This window comes from Sminthopsis crassicaudata, chromosome 4, assembly GCF_048593235.1.
Source record: "Sminthopsis crassicaudata isolate SCR6 chromosome 4, ASM4859323v1, whole genome shotgun sequence".
In the NCBI taxonomy this organism is placed as follows: Eukaryota; Metazoa; Chordata; class Mammalia; order Dasyuromorphia; family Dasyuridae; genus Sminthopsis; species Sminthopsis crassicaudata.
In genome coordinates this window covers 47,885,966-47,908,071 of record NC_133620.1, presented here as the reverse complement: position 1 = coordinate 47,908,071, position 22,106 = coordinate 47,885,966, and the positions used below count along the sequence as shown (strand labels likewise).

Here is a 22,106-nt window from a genome sequence, read left to right as displayed (position 1 = left end):
GGGGCTTCAACCAATGAACTTTCTCCTTTTAAGGTGTCAACTCCTTTCAAAAGACTAAATGTGTAAACTCCTTTTGAAGGTGTGAACTAAAGGTGTGAACTCTGGGCTAGAGAATTGTTTAGACAACCTGAGTTAGCACCTTTGGACTTCTGGAGGGGAGTTTACATGTTTAAAAGAGTTTTCACCTTTAAGAGGAGCAAGTTCATTGGTTGAAGGATTTTCCCACAAGTCCCTGAGTTCATCACTTTTCTCTGAGGAGGTGGGCATCATGTTAATCACCAGCGCTCTGGAATCATATTTGGTGATTGCATCCATCAGAGTTCTGAAGTTCTGAAGACTTCCAAGGTTGTTGGTTTGTGCAGTGTTGTTGTCATTGTTTAATTCTTCTGATTCTTCTTCCTTTATTCTGCATCAGTTCAAATACATTTTTACAGTTTTTTCTGAAATTTTCCCTTTTTTATGATTTCATATATAACAATAGTATTCCACAGCATCAATATACCATCCTATGTTCAGTCATTTCCCAACTGATGGGCACCAACTTACTATTAGGCTCTTAATTAGCACCAAAAGAGCTGCTGCTATAAATATTTTAACATATGGATTCTTTTTTTTTCTTTCTTTGATCATATTGGCAAAGGCCAACTAGCAGTACCTCTGGATCAAAGGGTATGTACAGTTTAATAACATATTTCTAAATTATTTTGCAGAATGGCTGGGCCAACTCATAGCTTAACCAACAGGGCTTTAATAATAGAGTTTAAATTCTTAAAGAGTTACCTAAAGCCTTAATAAGTTCAATGGCTTGCCCAGAGTCATGTAGTCAATATGTGTCAGAGATGGGAATTAAAGCCATATTTTCCAGATTTCAAGGGAAGCTCTTTAGCCACACTTTATCCAGTGTAACACTATCAGCAGGAAAAGATAATGGAGAAAAACAAAAAGCAGGGAAAGAAGTTTATCTATTTATCACTTTCAAAATCTCTTCTCATCATGTAGCAATTACATTGGAGCTGTTTGTACTGGACACTGCCCTATTGGTTTAAAAGGCCTGTATTCTCCCCAAGTGTAATCCATTTCTGCTATCTGATTGCTTTTTGGCTGATTTATCAGGTAATCCCTTTCTTCCATGTGATTGTTTTTCTGCTGGTTGATCAAATCAGAGTCCTGACCTTCTAAGGGCTCTTTGGGTGTAACCTCAGCTGCCATCATGCCCCAAGTGTTTTTTGCCTGGGGCCCTGGAGCTGGGCCCCTCATCCCGTTTCCCTGAACTAGTCTACACTCTGATGCCCAATGGAATCCTCTGTTGCATTTTGGATATGGGGGATTGGGTCTTGTTCTCCCACCCCACTACACCCCAGTTTTTCAGAAATCCTACTGGATGTTTTCTTTGTTTGCCTCCCCATATTTCATTTTCTAACTGTACAATAGTCTGCTCGATTTCATAATTTTTACTGATGAGAGAGACCCAAGTTGATTCCATTTCTCGTAATTTAGATCCAGCAGTGAGTTGCATGTTCTTCCTCTGCCAGTTTAAATCCTGAATATGTTTTCTTAATTTCTGCAGTTCCTTCTGGGCTTGTTCAGTCATATGAACTAGATTTTCATTATATACTTTCCAGGCATTGCAACCGTGTTGTGACATCAACTCAAGGTTTTCAATGTGAACTGCCTGATGCTCCAGTTGGGCCATGGAATTGTGATATCATTCTTCTGCCCAGAGGAGGGAGCTGGAAGTTCATATCGTTTCATAATAAGCAATTCAATTGGTTGTCAGGCAGCCAATCTTTCAAATTCATTTCTCATAATGTCAGTCTCAAAGGCTGAGTAATCCGGGGCCAGGAGGTAAATCAGATAGTTCTTGGTAGGCTGGTACCTATGCGTTTCTTCCTCTACCAAGGCAGCAGCAGCCTCCCACACTCCAGGCGTTTCGTAACCCTGATCGAAGTAAGGCAGGACATCCACCACAGCCTCCCCGTCAACCAGACCGGTACCCACCATCCTGTGGTCCCTGTTCAGGCGCCAAATTGTAAAGGTCCAGGCTAGCTCCTCTGAAGGGCTCAGAATAAGTTCGTGCCCCATGTTGGGCACCAAAATGTAAAGGTCCTGTTGTCTCTAAGTTATAATCCTTCTCTGGGAGGAGATCTCATTTCTGTAAAATCTTTTCCTCTGTGAGCAGGTTTCTTGGGAAGCTTCTGGAGCCTCTAGCCAGAGTGAAGGTAGAATCTCAAATACTATTCTTCCTGAATCCTGGCTCTGAATCTCCTCCAGCTCTTGTCCTTCCCTAATCCAGACTGCTCCTCCAAGCCCAATGTTGTCTTCTTTTATCCTTGCAGAGAATGGGCATGTGAGAACTCAGTGGCTTGTGGGAAATAATTCAACCAATGAACTTGCTCCTTTTAAAGGTGTAAACTCTTTTAAATATGTAAACTCCTTTTTAGAAGTCTAAAGGTGTAAACTCTTTTTAAGGTGTCAACTTTCAGAAGACTAAATCTGTAAACTCTTTTTAAAGGTGTGAACTCTGAGCTAGAGAATTGTTTAGACAACTTGAGTTAGCACTTTGTAATCCTAACATCAATATTTGGATATGAATATAGTCTAGTGGAAATTGCAATTTCTATATTTGGAATTAGAGGACCCAGATCCAAATTTCCTCTGTGGCTCTGGGTAAATGACAATGTCTCTGGGCTGCCTCTGCACATGAATTTATTCAACTGTAAAAAGAAAGCTTTTGCAATAATAGCTCACAATTGAGTGAGCTTTCATGGTTTATAACTTCTTTTATGCATATCAACTCTTATTTGTCTTTATTATAAGCTATTATGGAGATATAATTAATTATCCTATTTTACAGAGGAGGAAACTGAGACTGAGAGAGAATGATTTGCCCATGGTCCCATAGTTGGCCACTGAGGTAGAATTCAATATCCAGTTTTTCTGACTCAAAGGTCAACCAGTGCCTAATCCATCAAGCCAAATTACTTCTCTAGCTGGTCCCAAAGTCTCCACTAGTTCTAGCCATCTGTGATCACAGGATATGAGATTATTATTATTATTAATTTTTTTTGAGTAGAGAGGGCTCTGGAATTTAAACAGATAAATAAGGATAATATTATTTTAGTAGGGAGAGAGCGCTAATGCTAGGGAATTGGGGAACATTTCCCACAGGAAAGCCTTTATTAAGAAGGACAAGTGTCATGAATTTCAATGTTTTTAAATCTAGGCTTGCATAAAATTGTTTTTCAGAAAAGCAAGTAAAGCTAATGATAGAATCTAATGACCTTAAATTGTTTGTATAGTATTAAAACAGAAGAAAAGTTACTCTTCTTTAAACTAAGCAGTTTTGATTAAATCTGCTCTGATATGAACAGAATTTTTAGAGAATTGGGGACAAAAATATAACTCTGTCAAAATGTGTATGTCAAATAGGAACATTCCTAGAGTATGTGATTATCTGAATGATGAGACAATGACAGCTATGATGAGATCTTTTTTAATGTAGCTTTGCTTTAACCTTTCTCTTTCTATGAAGAAAACTATTAGAGAGGAATGTGACACTCTAATACTGCTTAAGTTTTCTTATAGAGAGCTCAGGAATTTTCCTTATTATATATCTAATTCAATAGCACAATGCCTGTTTTAATTAAGCAATACAGTTACCATCTATTTTACAAGTTTTCATAAATTAATAACGCTAATGATAGCAATAGAAAAGTAATAATGCTAATAACTGCACATTTATTAAGTGTCTGTATCATACGATATGACATATAGTTCCTATTCTGCAGTGCTTGTACATCTGCTCTAAGCAACTTCCCTCAATTGGGGGCTTCTGCCCCAGAGACTTTTATTCTTTCTTTGCCTCTCTTTGCTTGCTTCTTTTACTTTATTCCTATCTTCTATCTTTCTACTTGTTTATGCTCAGTAGCCCTTCTTTCTATGGGATCAGAATTCATTTATTCAATCTTTCAAATTCTGGAGACTTGCAGGAAGTTGAGGAAAACTCTTTTTGTACAAGTTCAAATTACATAGCAACCTTTAGGAATATGGCTATCAAATACATGTTCCAACTTGTCTCAATTAAGTAAATTTACTCATTTCTAATTTTGTCTTATATTATGAATGGATAAAAATTTTATTTATTAAGGGATTTTATTAAAGGCATGTAATAGGGGTGCATGTGCAAAGCACTATTATAATCACTAATGATACAAATAGAAAAAGGAAAAAAAAGCAGCCCCTACTTTCAAGGAATCCACAGTGTTACAGCAGCTTTCTTTCTAGGAAATTTCTCTAATCTTCCCTTCCTTCTTCTGCCTCCAATAATTCCTTCCCTATTTCTATTTCATGGATAAGCTTCCATTTTACAACCAGAAACCACCTCCCTCTTCTCTTCCTTGTCTCCTTCCTTTCAAATAAAATGTCCAATCTCATTTTTCCACTTATTAGCTTAATGCTGGCATGATTATAAATGTTTAACAAATGCATTTTGATTTTCAAATTCATCCACACCATCTTTGTTAGGGTGATACAAGGGAAGAAGGGATGAATTGATCTCTATTAATCAGATGAAAACATGGGATAACTATCTTATTCTCTTCTTCATATACCAAAAAGTAGATAACATATTATTAAAAAGAAAAAAATCTCAGCTTAATATTATGAAAAATTATTTTTTTTGTTTTGTTTTGTTTTGTTTTTCCTAAGCCTGGGGTTAAGTGACTTGCCCAGGGTCACACAGCTAGGAAGTGTTAAGTGTCTGAGACCAAATTTGAACTCTAGTCCTCCTGAATTCAGGGCTGTTGCTCTATCCCCTGGACCACCTAGCTGCCCCATGAAAAAATGATTTTGATACCTCACTCTATTCTCTGCTTGTTCAGTACTTCAAACAATGGTTCTTTTGTATACGAAATTTCTAAACTGTCAAGTAGGGTCATTAGGGAATGTCTTGTCCTCATAGGTTCATGTGATGACTGATTTTATTTTTATCATCCATCCATCTATCTATCTATCTATCTATCTACTGATTTATCATCTATATGTCAGTCCATTCACTCATTTGCTTATTTATTTCTTTATACATTCTTCTGATTATGCTCATTTAACAGTAGTGCATACACTAGGTCTTTCCAAATGTCTCTAAAATTTGCCTACTCATCTTGATGAATAATTTAGAATAGCAAGGGATCTTGGAGGAATCTAGTACAAACCTGTCATTTTACAGACAGGCTAGCTTTGGCTTAAAAATATTAAATGACTTTCCCATGGCCATATATCTTCTATGAAATTCCTTTCAATGTAGGTTTAAACATTCAGTGGAAAAGTTGTAGACAAGCTGGTTAAATGCCATCATTATTCAATTATACCACATAGGGAGAGGAAGATCTTGTCTTACTACAAGTTGAGTGAAATTCAGAATCTCACAGTATAGGATAGCAGGAAACGCAGCACAAGATAAGTTTTTTTTTTTTTTTTTTTTGTGGGGTTATTTTCTTGGTCAAGGAGAACTAAGGAAAGAAAAGGGGTTTCTTAGACCTATGGTGGAAGTCAAAGATTGGTTCTGACATGAATGGGGAGGATATGTGGGAAACTGGTAGTTAGTTGATGTTTGAATTACCTGCCAGAGGAAAAGGAGGCTTTTTGTAGGTTTTACTTTGGTAGGGAAGTGAGGTTCTCTGACTTTTTCATTTAGTTAGAAGCAGATTATTGAAGTCTTTACATTAGTATAACTAATGCAGTTACCATTCCACCTTCCATGGGATAAATTTTGAGGGGAAATAAAATACAACAGTTTTTCTCTACCAGCACCACTACTAGTAATTTTAGACTAGAAAAAAATAACCATCCTGAACATCTCTCTGAAGACTTTCTTGAATCTGCTAGAAGTACAGAGAATAGGTCTTGATTTGTATGTCTTGAATTTGTAATGATTTATCATCATCAAAATGCCTTTTGTAAGTGCCTAAATAAATGTGGTACTATACAAAGAAAAGGTCGCTTATGCTTGTTTTGATGAAAAGAAATGTCCTTTTTCTACTATTTTGTATGTTACCAAGTGCACTGGGAGTATCTAATAAATGTAAACTAACATTGTGATGGGAGTAAGATTAATAGTCTGATCTAACAAATGCTTGGAGGTATGGAGCCAAGAAAAACTGTTCTTTATAAAAACAAACAAACAAACAAACAAACAAAAACCAATATCATGGAAGCCTTAGTCTGTATCAATTTCCCACAAACCTAGAATTAATTGCTGGCATGGTGGACCAAGGAAAATAATCTGTTCACTATTGTACTATAACCATCAAAAGCAGCACATTATAATCCATCACATCAGAATATCACTATGTGATTAAAATTGGGGAACCATAAGCGACTTTTCAAAGGGCATGTCTTGTCAAGTAATGGACCACCTAGGGAAAGTGACACAAAGATTGTCATCTAGTTACTGTCTACCAAACAGGAAAGAAATTCTGATATTTACATTTTGTCATTCAGCAAGCAAAATATTTGAAAGGTAAGCCCTCTTTTATCTTAGGATCAATGTGAAGTTTCCAAAAATCTGATCAAAAAGCATTAGCTAGCCTCCAGATACCTTTTCAAATGCCAATTTTAAATTTAAATTATCTAAATCCAGAAGTATTTAATTCAATTTTCCAGCAAGATAAGACTATTAAAGTCCCGTCCTGTCAAATTGTATTTTAAGAAATTTTACTTTACTTAATTTAAAATAATACTCTGTTTAAAATGAAGTAGAAGACTATATTCAATTCAACAAATATTTTCCTATCATGTTCAAGATATAATGATTGGGTTTGAGGAGACAAAGACAGGAATGAAACAGTTCTTACCCTCAATGAGCTTACAATTTAGTCAGGAGAAAGAGGCAAGTATTAGTAATAATTATAATAGTGGTAATAACTAATATGTTTACTCAGTGTCAAGCACTGTTATCACACTTAATCCTGGCAATAACCATGGGAGCTGAGTGCTATTATTATCCCTATTTTACAGTTGAATAGTCTGAGACAAATAGATTGTGACTTGACCAGAGTCACTCAGCAAATAAATGTGAATTTGAACTCAGGACTTTCTGGCTCCAAAACAAGTCATCTATCTACTACATCTCCTAACTGTCCCTCTTGTGGGCATAATTGAGATAGGGATAAGGATTGAAGCTGGAACTGTGAAATCGTCATATAGAGAACTCACAGATGAGATGATGGGAGTATCTGAGTATTCTCAATAAGTTCATATCCCCTAACTGAGATGAACTGCCTTCCCAGGATAATGAAAAGACTTAGAGATGTGGTAGAGTTCCAACAAAGAAGCATGAGGACTGGAAAACGGGTGGATTAGGAAATTACATGAGTTGGGCTTTGAAGAAAAGGACAGGTTTCAACAGACAGAAATGTGCTTGGAATCCTGCCCATAGATTGGGAAGTGTAGCTGCAATTACACAGAAGTAGGAGAAATTATGAGAGTAGACTGGGGAATAGTGACTGTGTGGTTGGTAACATAGGAAACATTCTTGAAAGAGTGGAATGAGCCAGAACATATTAAACTATAAATATCAAATAAAGAAGTTTGTATTTCATCTCATAGGTAATAGGAAACCAAGCAAGTTTTTTAAGCAGAGGAACAAAATGGATCAGACTTGTACATTAAGAAGATTACTTTTCCAGTGGTTTGAAGGTGGAATGAGAAAGGTTGGTGAGGAGAAAGGTTAATAAAATATTACAAAGCAATAGTGAATGGGGATGGTCATGAGGTCTTGTTGGAGGCTATTAATAGTGGGAATTAAAAGGGGGATCTAAGGGAAAAAAGGAAGCAAGCATTTATTAAGTGTCCTTATTTTGTGCCAGAAACTATGTTATGCACTTTACAAATATCTCATCTGGATCTTCACAAAAACCGGAGAGAAAGGTGCCATTATTATTCTAATGTTGCAGTTGAGAAATTGGAGAAAGACAGAGATTAAATGATTTACACAGTTACCTGTTTAGTAAATGTTTGTGGCTAGATTTGAATTCAGGTCTTCTTGACTACAGGCCCAAAGCTCTATGCATTTGCTAAAGACTTGATTCTGGAAGTATTGGAGTGATAGAATTGACTAAAAGTGGATTTGATACATTAGGTAAGAAATTGACAAACACTGATTGAGTGCCTATTATGAATGATTGAGAGTACAGGGGAGAAGGGAGACAAAGATAGAAATGAAAGAGTTTGGACAGCTCCTCAGGGAGCTCCTATTTTGTTGAAGAAAAGATGGAATAGTTAACAATAATGAATTTTGTATCTGAGTATCTTGCAAAGGGCAATACTATTGACAGATGTATGGAAGTTAGGGAAGAAAAATAGCTTTTTTGGAGGTAAATTATTAGTTCAGTTTTTGACATGTTTTCCAAATGTTAAAGATAAATGTGCCTTTTAATCTGCAGAAGATACAAGATAGTCTACAGTTGCTACACAGGATGGATAGTAATAATAACTAGCATTTATGTAGTGCTTTATTGGAAGGTTTCGCAAAAAACTCTCTCTATATAAGATCCTCACCACAACCTTGGGAGATAAGTTACTATAATTATCCCCATTTTATAATTGAAGAAACTGAGGCAAAGGATGGTTAAGTGGTTTTCTCACATAACAAAGCTAATAAAATCAGAGGTTGGATTTGAACACAGCTCATTGTGACTAAGACAATGTTTATACAAATTAGAGGGAAAGAAGAATTAGAAAATCCTTTTTTTTTTCCCAGAGAGAACAATTTTTGTATTGGAAGCAATAAAACAATAATGATTGACTGATTTAAATCCTGGATAAATGAATGAGGCAGTAATAAGAGAGTTCCTAGCTAAAATTAAGGAGTTTCTGCTACTGAAGGTGAACTACTATTACAGAATTTTAAAAGTAATAATAATTTTTAAAATTGCAATTTCTGGGCCTTCCCTTTCTAATCTTGTCTTTTACTATTATCCTTGTAGTCATCTAGGTTCTCAAATAAGTGTCATACTTGACTCATGTCATAAATCTACATGTTGCTGTATTTGGAAACATCTTTCATGTGTAACCTTTCCCCTACATTTATGTAGGCATCTTTTTAGTTCAGGTTTTCATAACCTTTTTGCTATATAATTCAGACACCAGTGTGTGGGATATCTGTAATCATTGTATGTCTCTTCCCTCTAACCAAGGTAATGTGATACTCTCTGGGCTAACTCATTCTTTCTAACCCTGTTTATATTGGTAGATCTAGGTTCTAACAGAATAATCATCAATAGACGATTACATTCAATTTCTTTCAGAATGTTAAATGTAACCCTATTATAGGAGAATATATTTTCCCTAGGACAATTAGATAGTTTGGTAGATATAATGCTGGGCTTGCGGTCAGGAAGACTCATTTTTTTGAGTTCAAATATAGCTTCAGACACTAACTGCATGTGTGACTTTGGCAATTCCCTCTATCCTGTTTGCCTTAGTTTCCTCATCTGTAATCTTAAATTGATCTAGTATTTTTGCCAAGAAAAAAAGAAACCCAAATTGGGTCATAAAGAGTTAGACTTGACTGAAAATGTTTGAAAAATAAACTCTTGAACTCCCATTGATATTTTTATTCACACAAATCCCAGCCATGCACATAAATTACAATGTTATATAGTAAATATAACTATTTGCTTAACAATAACCAAAATAAGTAGAATTAACATCATATGTAATTAAATCTTAAGAGCATCTGAAAAATAAAGCATGTCATAATTCACATATAAAGCTTTACTACACTCTTCCACTAGTGTATTCTATATCTGTGGGGGAAAAAAAGTGACCCTATATAGCAATCTGACAAGAAAGTACATGAGGAAGAAAACACATAAATTTTGAATAATTCCTAACTAAGGCTTTGATATCACTGTTGCACTCAGGAACAACTGTACCACAGGAATTTGCTTCTTTTCTAACAGTTTATTTACTTATTCTCACTGCCCAGTTGTTGGGCAAATAACTAATATAGAATTTACAAGCTTTTAAAATATTTAATAATTGCTTTCATTTTGAGATATTTGATGGATTCTTTCCATTTCTACTTTAACCCCAAGGTTCTAGGTTAACAGGGTCACTTTTCCTTTATAACTACTTGAAATATAATTTTTAGGCTCTTTCTTTGAGCATGGCTTTCAGGTAGATCAAGAATTCTTAAATTATTTCTCCTCCATTTTCTCTGTTTTTTTGACGATATTTTTCACATTCTCTTCCATTTTTTGTCTTGACTTTGTTCTATTGCTTCTTGATATCTAATGAGGTTATTAGCTTGCCCAATTTTAATTTTTAAGACACTATTTTTTAAACTAGGTTTTATAGCTTATTTCCCATTTGGCCAATTCTACGTTTAGGTGTTATTTTCTTTAGTATTTTTGGTACCTCTTTTCCTATACTATTGTCTTTTCATAATTTTCTTTCATCACTCTCCTTTCCCCCCAACTTTTTCTTTACTACTCATTAAATTTTTTTGAAAAGATCTACCAGGAATTCTTAGGTTTGTTTCCAATTCAGACTATTACTGTCTTCTGAGTTTGTGTCTTGATCTTCTCTGACAGAATAGTAACTTTTATGATCACTTTTTTGCCTGTTGTTGCTTTTTGCTTAATTTTCTAGCCTGTTTCTTGACTTTGGACTTTATGTTAAAGTTGGACTCTGTTCTAGTGGTGTTAATAAATTGGGGGAGGCACAGTGACAAGTTCAGGTTTTTAAATGCTGCTGTTTTCAGAGCTTGAATGTTCTCTCTGCTCCAATCCATTCTTCAAGCACCTGTCAGGTTTTTATTTTTTTCTTCTTTAAGCATAGGTCATGTTATATCTACCCCATTCAACAACCTCCAGTTGCTATTGCTTCTAGGATCCAATTAATGCTTATGCTTGAAATTTAAGTATCTTGATGAACTTATTCTTCACTTCTTTCCATTCTTCTTACACATTATTCAATTCAATAAATATTTATTAAATGTTTACTATGTATCAAGCCTAATGATTATTCCCCTTTTCATACTTGAGAAAAGCCTCCCATCCTTTGCACTGATTATATTCCACGCATAAAATGTGCTTCCTCTTCTTCCTACTATCTCTAGGTACCCCTAGCTTCCTTCATGCACCATTTTTCCAAAAAAAGTTCTATTCCTGTTGGCTTAATAAGGTGCCTCTTCCTCAAAATACTTTGTAATTATTTTATGCGAATTCTGTACCAATAGATATATATGTTTTCTCTACTATTAGAATAGAAGCTTCTTGAGATTAGGGACTGTGTTACTTTAAGCTTTGTTTCATCTAGCACTGTGCTTACTTCAAATAAATACTAATAAACATTTTCATTAATTCAGTTTAAAAGTTCTATTGTGACCTTGGGAAAATGTTTATGTTAGGTTTGCTGAATTATTGATTTTCTTTTTTATGTGTGATTTATCTCTAATAGAGGCAGGGGGGGAAATATAAAAGGAAATGTAGCTGATGTAAAAACAATAGAGAACAATAAAATTTAGTTTTTAAAATGGCAATGGGGAAGGAAGAATATGCTTTCTCATCCTGGCCAATAGCTCCTTATGTTCCAGATCTATTCACCCATATGCTTTCACATGCTGGCTTTGGTTCCCCTCATATTCCCCTAGGTGCACTCTTCTCCTCTGTATAGATTCAATCAAATATTTCACTTCTGTCAATGTTGTTGATTTTTAAAAAAATCTCAATTCTCAAATGTTAGAACTGCTACATGAGGTTTGGCACTAGGATAGAGCATGCATTCGATCTTGCTGGTTGGATGTAGTTTAGGAGCACCTGTTTCAGTGTGTTGCCAAGATGTTCAATCACTTCCAAGATCCCAAAGTGGAGTTTTGTTCTAAACATCACTCTGAACCCTCTGGACATTTACACCTGAAGGCTTGAAATATGCCCCACAATTGCAGGGAAGTCATAAAACCTAAAACAAAACAACAACAAAACACCAAGCCCTAATGGTGTGTCTACTTCTATAGAGTTTCATTAATTAATCATTTTTTCTCCTTCACATACAGTCACTTAAACTAAGCCCTCTTTGTCTTTGACAGTCAAACAAGCCACCACTCTTCATCACAACCTTCCAGAATCTCACCTCTTCATATAAAGCTGTGGCGGTGATTTATAAGTAATGAAAGCTGAATATATAGATGCCATTTCTGTTTTGAAATTCTATCACAGTGGTGAGTTTCAAATGAAAAAAAAAAGATTTCTAAAATTTTTAGACTCTTGAAAGTTCATGAAGTAGAAATGTAACCTTTAGAAGTTACTACTATACATGTATGTGTGTATATGTATGTATGGGTATGTATATACATATGCATGTATATAAGGTCACACTAATTTTATTAGTTTCATTGGTATGAATATTCCTTCTACTGTTACAAACAGCAACCCATTTGGAGCTTCTTATTTTATTTATATCTTCTACCTGTGTTTTCATAAATTCTCTTTTACAGAAGATCTATTCTCCATGAAGACTTTCTGGGCCTTTTTTGATAATTATAAATTCAAAATTCAATCTTCCCATTTTTTTATTCCTTATATAATTAGTCCACCTCCCTATTTATTTACATATGCTGTTGATATCCTTTAAATCCTTTCTTTCCCAGAGATTATCTATTTTCACCCATTCTATATAACTATTGTCCTTTTCCTCACCTTCTACTTTGATTATTCAAAGTAGAGTATCATTAGGAGGATATTAAATATTAAAAATATATGCTTTGGCAGCAGGTAGGGAGCTGGTTGACTTTATTGAATTTTAGACTACAGTTTAGCCTAATTTCCTCCTCTTATTCACAGATTTAGATTTAGAGCAAGACGAATCCTCTAAGGTGGGATGATCATTTGTCAGGTATGTTACAGAAAGGATTTTTCCTCAAGTATAGATACACTCAAATGGATTCTGAAGTCTCTGAGATTTTGTGGTTTAGGGATTTAATTCAATTTTTAAACTTTTAAAAACATAATTATTAATGTATATGTTTAATTTGTAATCTGTTATTTTATTATGTGGACTGAAAGCAAAAATACCATCTCAAAGAACTAGGATATCAGCATATCAACTTTGATAATAATGCTAAATCATATATCCAAAGAGGGCCTGCTACAGTAAATTAAATATTTTCTTTTCATTTCCACCAAACTTTAAAATGCACAATGATCTTTATGTGCTTAGCAAACTCTAATATGTCAAAAGCAAGAAATATTTTCTCCTAGCAGTATTAATTCATTTATCTTTTTTGTACTTTTAGTTAGAATCTGTTTAAACTATACCACACATGACTTTAGTCTCTGATTTAAGATGGTGTCTGTCGACCCATTTTTGTTCCTTTACATCATCTAATTCACTTTTTATACCTTTGCATTTCTGCTTTTCAAATAATCTATTCTGCAGTTTTGCAATTCATTTTCTCCTTAAGAAAAACAAATGGGAAAATGAATGCCATTTATGAAAGTATTGCTGAATAGGTGCATTTTCTTTTCATGAACCACAGATATTCAGTGACATGGAAATGAAAGATAATGAAGCTAAACTATTTCTCCTTTCTCTCTTAATTCTCCTTAAACTTTTGAAAAGTTTTCATTGACTATTCCCTGTAGAAGATTCACAAGAAGCCAACTGAAATTATAATTTCCCTTATGTTTTTTGTGTATTTCTATTAAATGGATGAAAAATATTTTATGTGCCTTCTGTGCACAAAGAATTGGGGATACAATTACAAAAAACTTAGCTGATGAACTTGTCCACTAGAATATGACATTCTAACAAATGCCACCTCTAAGAAAGGAGGGAACTATTCACTGCCATTAAAGCCAAAACAAAGAAAACACAATGTCCAAAAGAAAAGTATATTGTAGTCCAGGAGCCACAATGGTGAGGTAAGTGTTAAATTGCTGTAACTCTCCCATGTTCAACTCCAAACAATCATAAAGTAGCACCACAAAACAAATCACGGAAAATCAGAACTAGCAAAAAGATGGGGTGAAACAATCTTTGGGCCCAGGGAGATTGGAAAAACAACAAGAAAGGTATATCTCCCTCAGGTAAAAGGGGGAGTACAGTTCAGGACAGAAAACATCCCAACAAGCCAGCAGTAAGCCTCATCTCAGCAAACCAAGGGGATATTCTGAGCCCTAGTATATTGGGGACAGGTAAATGCCAATACCAAGACCCCCCTAACTTAGTATAGTCAGAGAAGTGAGAGTGATTTAGCTCTGAGAACTACCATGTGCTTCAATGTGGCTTGGAGCAAACAGGTAGATGCCCACCTTACTGATGCTTAAGCCATCAGAGCTAGGTTTCTGCCACTTGATTCAATATAGCCCTGGACAAAGAAGCAGTCCACTGGCCAGGCTGCTATATGCTTCAGCGTATCTTTGAGGAAACACAGAAATGCCCATCTGGACTCAACACATCCCAAACACCATCACTAGGACCCAAATAAGGAAACCAAATATGTTTCCAGAGCCTTCTGACTCCAGTCACTCCCCACCTCATCCTTTCAGCACAGGACCTGACATGAGAGTCCCCTGTAGGCCTTAGGGCAACATCAGTGCAGCACTAGGTAAATAGCCAGGACTTCACCTCCTGGCACAAGAAGTCTGAGACAGTGCCCCTTCTTCCCTGGGAGCAGATACCAAATTTAAAAGAAAGGTAAAATTTAAAAAAATGACAAAAAATGAATCTTACTATAGAAAGTTATTATAATATCAAGGAAGATCAAGACACAAACTCAAAAGAATCAAAACACCTATAGGCAAAACCCAAAGATAAATGGGAAGTGATCTCAGGCCCAGAAAGATTTCATGGAAGAGCTCAAAAAAGAGTTTGAAAAAGAACTTAAAGAAAACTTGGGGAAATAAACAAGAGGGTTGGAAGAGAATTTTCAAAAAAATGAGTCAACAGCTCAGGGAAAAAATAAACAACTGCTTAAAAAATTGACCAAAATATAAACTGATCAAAACTTACTTAAAATTAACTAAATATAAAGGGAGATACAAAAGTTCACTGAAGGAAGCAACTCTTTAAAAAGTACAATTGACCAAACATGAAAGAAAGTACAAAAGTTAATTGAAGAAACAACTCCTTAAAAGTTAGAATTGGACAAGTGAAAGTTAATGACTATGAGACATCAAAAATTGATCAAATAAATTAAAAAGAATGGAAAAAATAGAGGAACATGTAAAATACATCATGGAAAAAACAACTGACCTGGAAAAATATCCAAGAGAGACAATATTAGAATTATTGTACTATCTGAAAATCATAATCAGAAAGAGAACCTGGAAAATATCTTTCAGGATATTATTATGGAAAACTGCCCTGATATCTTAGAACAAGAAGGCAAAAGTCATTGAAAGAATCCACTGATCACCTCAAGAAAGAGATCACAAAATAAAAACTCCAAGGAACAGTATAGTCAAATTCCAATATTATCAGGTCAAGGGAAAAATATTATGGCAAGTGGCCAGAACAAAATAATTCAAGTATTGGGGAGCAACAATTAGGATTACATAGGACTTAGCAGTTGCAACATTAAAAGATTGGACATCATGGCACATAATATTCTGGAAGGCAAGGGAGCAAGGACTATAACCAAAAATCACTAACCTGGACAAACGAAGCATAATACATCAAGGGAGAAAGTAGCCATCTAATGAAATAGAAGAATTTCAAGCTTTCATAAGACAAGAATTAAGCCAAAAACTTGATCTTCAATATCAAGACACAAGAAACACATAAACAAGTAAAAAGGGAAAATAAAACATAAGGGGTGAAACACAACTAAATCTTTTACATCCCTACATGAGAAAATGATACTTGTAATTCCTAAAAATTGTATTACAAATAGTATAGCTAGAAGGAATATATATGTGTTTATATATGTACACATATACATATATGTATATGTGTGCATATATGTATATATACACATGTACATATGTATGTATATACATATATTCATATGTGTGTATGTGTATATATGTGTGTATATATGTGTGTATGTATGTGTGTGTATATATATATATATATATATATATATATATATATATATATATATATATATATATACACAGGTATGCATGTAAGGTGAATTTGAGGAAGTGGCAGAAAAAAGAATTAAGGATTGGAAAAGAGGAATACACTAGTGCAGAAGGAAGGGAGAGACAGAATGGAGTAAATTAATTTACATAAGAGAGTACAGAAGATCTGTTACAGTTGAAGGGGAGATGGGAAGGTGGGTGATGTGCATCACTTGAATCTTATTCTCATCAGTGTTGGCTCAAAAAAAGAATAATATACACAAGCAGTTGACTATTGAAATCCATCTTAAGTGACAGAGAAGTAAGAGGGGGACAACTAACAAAAGAGAGAGCAAACTGATGCTACATGAAATAAACAGAATAAAGAAAATATATATAATATCAGCATCATGGTGTGATAAAAACTATCGTGCATAAACTATGCATGACAACTTTTCTAGCAACAAAATATTATCCACTTCAAGATAAAGACTCTAAATGCAGATCAAAGAATAATTTTTCACTAACTTTATTCTTTTTTTTGTGTTTTTTTCCTTTTGAACTATTTCTTTTTTCACAACTATGATTAATATAGATATGTTTGACATGATAGTGTAGGCTTAACCTCTATCAAATTGCCTACCAATTTCATAACTGGGGTAGGGAGAAAGAAACCTGGAACAATCTTGTAAAAATGAAGGCTAAGAATTGTTTTGACATGCAATTGCAAAAAAATAAATCCTATTTAAAAAGAAAAGCATATTGTAAAGAAAAATGTCTTAATTAAAAAAAAAAAGACATAAATCTTTATTTGTCTTACCAGTGGTCATGGTTATGAAGCTTATGGTCAGGAACAGTCAAAAGTAGTTTGAGAAACAAATAAAATTTATGTTCAGTGGCCAAACATGATATAGACAACCACTCACCAAGCACTTATTGAGTGCTCACTATCTACTAGAGAGTGTGCTGACTGCTAAATATACAAACAAAAGCAACAATATCTTGAGAATCCTCATAGATCTTACATGCTAATTGGGGAAATAGCATGCAAGTATTTGCATATAATATATGTCTATGTCTATGTCTATGTCTATGTCTATATATATATATATATATATATATATATATATATATATATATATATATATATATATATGTCTTAGTTTACTTGTTGATCAAAAAAATCCTTTGGGGGAAGATGCTATAAATATTACTATGTCCTTTTCATAGATGAGGAAACAGAAAGTTGAAATGATTTATCTATGTCCTGCCTATCTGTCTGTCTCTATTTGTCCATTTATCGTTTATTTAAATAATTTCCATCTCTCTCTTTACCTATCATTTATCAATCCATTCATCTATTCATCATCTACTTACCAATCTATAGCTACCTCTCTCCCATCTATTTTCTAATTACATATATATCTAAACCTACACTAATATATATATATATATATATACTTATATGAATTAATATGCAAATATGCATATAAAACACACATAAATACACATGTGTATATATATATATGTGTGTGTGTGTGTGTGTATGTGTGTGTGTGTGTGTGTTTGCACTTATTTGTATCTGTATAGAAGGTAATCTCAGAGGTAAGGCAATAAAAGAAAAAAAGCACTGGGTTTGAAGGCCAGGTTTAAATTTTGACCCTGACATTAATTTTTCTGTCTCTGGGTACGTTATTTCACCTCACTAAGTGTTAATTTCTTCATCTCTAAAATGGATATAGTAATAACTATAGCATCTATCTTTAGAGGATTTCTGTGATAATAAAATGAGAAAGCTATATAAACTACTTTTCAAACCTTAAGGAGCTATATAAGTGATAGTTATTATTCTCCATTGAAAGTCCTTTCTTAACACCCTCAAATGCTTTTTGAATTAAAGGTGAATTAGATTTTTGGCACTTTTACTCTCCATACCAAGGAACACTTGCAACTTCATGCCCCATGGGTCTCTGAAATGTTCTATGCTGGAGCCTCCAAATCCATACTTTTTTTGATCTATTCCTCTCCATTTAACCTCATGCTACCTTCTCCTTGCTAAGGAATGACTAAATTGAACAGAAATGCCCAACTGCCAATTATGACTCCCTTTATTATTCTTTCTCAGTTTAAATAATAACAATAACATCCTGAATGCAGTAATTCAAAAGAACTACTAATGGTAGAAATTTTGATCACAGAAGTAGTTGATCCATTAAAAAAAAGCCTTTCTGAAGAGTCCTCAGGTACCTGCGTGCAATGTACCAGGTTATCAAGGTTAAAAAAATGTGCCTGCATCATGGGAGCTCACATTCTATAGAAAGAGAGAAATATATACAAGATATCTATTGGCAAGTAGTATGCACTAAATAAATGCTCATTGACTGACTTAGATGATTTTATAATGCTCCCTCACTGAGAAATGCTCTCCTTCCTAATAGCAAACTTTTAGCATTCCTGGTTTATTTCAAAGCTGTGCTCATATGCTACCTCCTTCATTAGTCCCTTCCTATCTTGTACATGTACACATACATGGGGATATATAAAAATACCTAAATACCTAAATATATAATGTATATACAAATACATATGGGTATATATCCACATATATGTACTATATATCTATCCCCACATACATGTGTCTATCCATGCTCATGTATATTTCTACAGATGTATATTAATATATAATGATATATTATATATTTTAGTTATTAAAATGTGCTATTATGCATTATATAATGAATATGTGGATAAGCACATATGTATTTATACCCATAATATATGTATACACAAGTGTGTACACATAGGAATATATACATATGTATATTTGCATGTATATATATTATATATAATTTATATATTTATGTAGTTATTGTAATAAAACTAAATAATATATGATACAATGAATTATAAAACATAATATAATTATATAAGATTTCATACAATATATAATGCCTTTATATACTTAAATATATTCATGCATACAAGGGTAGCTAGGTAAAGTGCTGAGCCTGGAATAAGGAAGACCTGAGTTCAAATGTGGCCTCAGACACTAATTAGCTGTGTGACTCTGGAAAAGTCATTTAATTCTATTTGCCACAGTTTCCTCATCTGTAAAATGATTTAGAGAAGGAAATGTCAAACAACTCCAGTATCTATGCCAAAAAAATCCAATTTGAGTTAAAAAAATTGGATAATATTGAACAAATTTATGCACATATATATGGAGATACATACAATACATATACACACATATATACCCATAAATACACACAGATAAAAGTATGTAATATATATATATATATATTACTTTGTGTGTCTGTATGTATATACATCCATATACAGCACACATATAATAATAAAGAAGTGTATTATGTATATTGATCATGTAAATGTTCACCTATATATTTATATGCATATATATATCACTATATATGTGTACATATATACATATGTGCAAGATAACAAGGGATTTGTGTAAGGGGTGGCATGTGAGCAGAGCTTTGAAAGAAAACTAGGTATCCTGAAGTTTGAGGTGAGGAGGAGTGGCATTCCTGGAATGAGGGGAAATTCTGCAAGGTCCAGAGCAGGAGATAGGAAGACATGTAAAGGACTACAAACAAAGCAATCCTAAATAGTGTGTGAAGCACAGCAATACATAATTGTACTTGGAAGGTAGCTTGTGAAGGCTTGTGAAGGCTAATGAAGAGAGTCTTTTAACTCAGTGTTAAATAGCTATTGAAGTTTTTGTTTTGTTTTGTTTTGTTTTTTTGAATAGGAAATATTGTCAGATCTGTGCTTTTGGAATATAATTCTGGTAGTTGTTTGGAGAATGGATTGCTGAGGATGGTAAGGGAAGCACACTGAGACTGGGAGACCAATTAAGAAATTTTTACAGTAGACCAGGAGAGAGATGATTTGAAACTGAAATAAGCTATATGACAACCCAGAAGAAAATGAATATAAGAAATGTGGAGGAAGGATAGAAAGACTTGGAAACAATTGGATATGGGGTGGAAGGAGGGAGAACAAGAGTTAGTGATGACTTACTTCATGGGGAAATGGGGACATTCAAAGGAGAAGTGGATCAATCAGATAAAAAGATCTTGGGGGAGATATTACCCATAATTATGATAGATAGTGGTTTACTCCAGCATCGGGTATGTTCAATCCTTTCTAATGTATAACTGAGCCAAAGTGAAGCATACATTTCTTCTGAATACTAATTTGATCTGAATTTCATTCTCTAGACTTATCTCTTACTCTTAAACTCATAGATCTACTCACAGGCATAAAGATTATGACTAAAATCTCCTTCATTCCAAAATGAGTTCTTTTAACCCTGACTCCTAGTTGGTTCTCATTGCTTTTATAATATTAAAAATTAAAACAAAAACAAAAACAAAATTTCCCATTAAACACTGAACAATGTGAATTATAATATTATTGAGAAAAGGACAGATAGGCCTGAGAGATTGTTAAACAGACAGCAGAAGGAATGTGCCCATTGGAAGGTATTAATGGCAATGCATGCATACTTCCAGTTCATCAGTTAATTGTGTTAAAAATGACAGGATAAGCAGACTCTGGTTCTTCTTCAAAGTAGACACCTGGATAAGATGCTCTATAAAAAAGGTAGGAGAGGGGGCAGCTAGATAGCACAGTAGATGGAGTACCAGCCCTGAAGTCAGGAGGACCTGACTTCAAATCTAGCCTGAGACACTTAACTAGCTGTGTGACCCTGGGCAAATCACTTAACCCCATTTGCCTCAGCAAGAAAAACAAAAAAAGGTAGGAGTTTGGGGCTTGAAGACTTAATTGGAGAATGGGAGGAGAGAATCTAGAGGAAATCTTTTTTTCAGGAGAAACAATTATTATTCAAGCACCATCTTCTATATGAGGTCTATCTTTCTGCCCTCACTTTCAATTTATACGTCTATATCTCATTCAAGATTAGTGTATTGTTATTTTTTAAATTAAAAATTTTAGATTATACATGTATATTCATTTTTTCTTATTTCCATATGAATAATGTTAAGAGTGAAAAATCTAAACAGACAGGAAAAACCATGAGAAAGAGAAAGCAAAAAAAAGGTGAAACACATTAAGTTGCCATAGGTCTTTCTCTGAATGTGGATAGTGTTTTTCATCCAAATTTTATTGGGATTGCCTTGGATCACTGAATTCCTGAGAAGAACTACATCTTTATAGTTAATCACCACATAAGAATTATTGTTTATTAACTTGGTACATATATTTGTATTTACTTGTATATGTATATATCATATGTCAGATACCTTTGGAACATATATATATATATATATATATATATATATATATATATATATATATATATATATATATATATATATATATATATATATATATATATATAAGTCAGAGACTCTTGTCTTTGTAGCCTTAATACCAACCAAAGCATCTGATAGAATAGACATTTAATTAATAATAATAATCAGAATTATGTGTCAAACACTATTCTAAGAGCATCCCAAATCTTATTTCAATTTGATTCTCACAGCATCCTTGGGAGATAGATGATATTATATTTCCAATTTATTGAGGAGAAAACTAAGGCAGACAGAAATTAACTGATTTGCCCAGGCTCACATATATATATAGTGTCAGATTTGAATTCAGGTCTTCTTAATTATAGGCTAAATATTTTATCCATCACACTACCTAATTGACTCTCAATAGCTTAATGACAATAAATATGTTCTCAGTAAATAAAGAAATCCATTTATTTTTAATGCCAGAAAATTCCTCTCTCTATGATATACTGGCATTTATTTTGTGATTAGTGAAGTCACATATGTTACAATGAAGGCTCACAGCCTCCAGTGCACAGTAATGCAAAAAAGGAACATTTGAAATTGCAGGATTGAGGGAATGGGTGCAATTTTCAAACCTTGCCTTGGGAAGACAAATGCCTCATCTCAGTTCTGCACATCACCACCAGATGGATCACCATCCAATCTTGCCTCAGAAAACTCTCCAAGGGTCTAAGTGTCACTGAAG

At 33.9% G+C, this 22,106-nt stretch overlaps 1 pseudogene; it reads right to left on the bottom strand.

Annotated features, from left to right (window-relative positions):
• Window positions 1-1,365: 1,365 nt before the first annotated feature.
• On the bottom strand, window positions 1,366-2,001 carry LOC141540530 (pre-mRNA-splicing factor SPF27 pseudogene; annotated as a pseudogene).
• Window positions 2,002-22,106: the final 20,105 nt, after the last annotated feature.